This window comes from Monopterus albus, unplaced genomic scaffold (genome assembly GCF_001952655.1).
Source record: "Monopterus albus unplaced genomic scaffold, M_albus_1.0 scaffold23.1, whole genome shotgun sequence".
In the NCBI taxonomy this organism is placed as follows: Eukaryota; Metazoa; Chordata; class Actinopteri; order Synbranchiformes; family Synbranchidae; genus Monopterus; species Monopterus albus.
In genome coordinates this window covers 4,055,938-4,058,881 of record NW_018127903.1, presented here as the reverse complement: position 1 = coordinate 4,058,881, position 2,944 = coordinate 4,055,938, and the positions used below count along the sequence as shown (strand labels likewise).

At 41.0% G+C, this 2,944-nt stretch overlaps 1 protein-coding gene across 1 annotated transcript in view; it reads right to left on the bottom strand.

The window, feature by feature from the left end:
* The window catches only part of coro1ca (coronin, actin binding protein, 1Ca), a 33,066-nt gene that overhangs the window by 11,548 nt on the left and 18,574 nt on the right, over positions 1 to 2,944 (bottom strand). The gene's annotated exons all lie outside the window — the stretch shown is intronic.

Below are 2,944 nucleotides of genomic sequence, written 5' to 3'. Positions count from 1 at the left end.
GCGGAGAAAGCTCATTTTGGCTGCCTGTATCCAGGATCTTGCCCTTTAGGTCATGACCCCAAGTTCATGACCGTAGGTGAGAGTCGGAACGTAGATTGACCAGTAAATCGAGAGCTTCGCCTTACAGCTCAGCCCCTTCTTCACCACGACAGACCGGTACATCGACTGCATTACTGCAGAAGCTGCACCGATCCGCCTGTCAATCTCCCGTTCCATCCTTCCCTCACTCGTGAACAAGACCCCAAGATACTTGAACTCCTCCACTTGAGGCAGGAACTCTCCACCAACCTGAAGGGAACAAGCCACCCTTTTCCGACTGAGAACCATGGCCTCGGATTTGGAGGTGCTGATTCGCATCCCAGCCGCTTCACACTCAGCTGCAAACCGCCCCAGTGCACGCTGGAGGTCCTGGTTTGATGGGGCCAACAGGACAACGTCGTCTGCAAAAAGCAGAGACGAGATCCTGTGGTCCCCAAACCACTGCTCTGCCCAGAACCCGTGACAAGCGTCACTCTGTGCGACACATTTCAGTAGGTTTCTATCATGGAAAAACCCCTTACCTGAGCTCACCCTGTAATGGCTGTAGTGCCCAAGACACCCTACCGACTCCAAGAGCCACAGGGCCAGACAAATGATGTCACTTACTTGACTGCTGCAGCACTATTTAAAGGATGATGGCTTCCCTAATACAAAAGAATAGAGTCACTCCCTGCCCAGAGCTATTCTCCCATGATACTAAGAACAGCAACAATAGGGGCTTAAGAATAGTTACTAAATCTAATAACTGTATATTCAGTAATGCAAAGAGCAAAACCAAAATTAGAACTAAATCTCATGAGAATATCACTCAAAAAAATTAATGATGTTAATCCAAACACATGTAAACTCCAATACCATGCATGATACACAGTAGGGATATACACTGACAACATACTCCAAACATCTGCAGTTCAAACAAGCAAAACGACCATCAGAAGGCACCATGAGTTGATACAGTGTGAGCAGACTGGCCAGATTAATTTTTACCCAGCGCTTTTCACTACCCCAAATACACTGTTAGCTGGAACTGCATGTTACGTAATTGGCTGCATCTCTTTAGTGGCCTCCCAGACCCAGTTTTTTTTATTTCTTGTTTCTAACTGGTAATTCTGAGTCACGTCATAATGGGGGAACCCAACAACAGCAACAACAGCATGCATATTCTTTTAGTCAGTGAGTCTTGGCTACAAAAAGTGAGTCTCAAAGTTCCAAATAGAACAAGTTCACCCAAAATTCTAAACCCAGAAGGTACTGGTCTGGGCTTTGGAAACTCAATCCAGTCCAGGACATGAGTGCCATGTTGCTCAGACATTTTGGCTCTTGGACATTACCCTGCCTTTACTAGCAGCCTATCAGAAAGCACTTTAAACATGCTACTAGGTATCTAGACAATTGTAATTAGAAGAATTTAAAAACTGAAAACCACTGCTTTACACTTTTCTTTTGGTCTAAGAACCCCAGTTTTTATGACAATACTACTCTAATTGGTTTTAGTGCAAGTCAAATTAAAACCTATCACAATACCAACTTTGTGTAAACTTAAATAAAGCATTGTGGCTATGATATGATTGGGGGGGAATTCACAAAACTATATTGTACATTGGACATTGTAAATCAAATATTAGGGTTGAGGACTTCATTTCCTAAATGCAAGTCACTGTAAAGTAAAACAAAGTTAAACAAAGATGCGTGCATCTGTAAAGCACAGGAACTTGTCTAAACCTCTCCCTGACTGCTGAGCACACCCTGAAATCTACCCTGAAGCAGAGTGTAAAGAAAGCAGACTTTGATACTCCTGTCAATACAGATCTCTGAGCCACCTTCTCATATCAGATAACATTAAATATGAGAGGAGTGACCTCTCCTATGCAACGAGTCAATGATAAAATTCTACTTTCATTTATTAAATCACAGGTCATTTGCATTAGCTGTATCTGTACACTGATTTAACAACACAGAGATGCATACTACAGCTTAGATAAAACTATTCCTGCACAATTTCCTGAAGGCCACAGGAACAGGATGTACAGCAGGAAGGACATAGACTCGTGACCAGATGTAGTGACAGAATCAGCATAAACAAGTCTGTTAAAGAACCAACTGATCATGGAGAAAAGACGAGTCAACAATTCAAACTTCCCCTGCTGTTTTGTTTCACTAATGACCACATGTTCAGTCAAGTTCAACATTTTACATTAACAAGGGATCACCGAGTCATTCATGTAAAACATAATTGTTATTTAAAACGTTTTCCATTTAACATCAGTTTATGTTGTATGGTTGCCCTTTTATCTTTTATGATGCCAGGTACTTTGAGCAGGAAGTCTTTCTATACTACGGTACATTATCTGTATTGTAGATGTTATACTATGCACAAACATTTAATGAAACACTGATTTTATGTTCACTCAGGTCCCAATCACTGTGCCTCAAAGTGACATACAAAACTGTGGTGAAGACTTGTAACATATCTTATTTTTATACTCAAGAGTGCGACATAGGTGTGAGTATATTGCTCTGTTTACTGCAAATGCATAGTTAAAATTTGTTCATCTCAACCTCAGAGTTCAGTTTAGACTTCAGGTACATCATGTGGTGCTTTGAAGAGGTTAGCTTTATCACTAATATGGGTTTAGAGTAAGACTTTTCCTGCATGCAGTTAGAGGCATGTTAAGATGAACATTTCTGAAAAGCATACATTTATGATTTACATCCATTTTTGAAGAAGGCTGGTTCACAGAGCATACAAAGATTAAGACCACCTACAGGAGCAATCAACATTTAGACCTCAACACTCAGAGGCACCTCTCAGCATATCTGACATGTTAACTCTAGTTTAGACCTGCTACATGGCCTCCTAAATTAGTCTGTTCTCCACAAAATAAAATAAAATCTATACTTTATG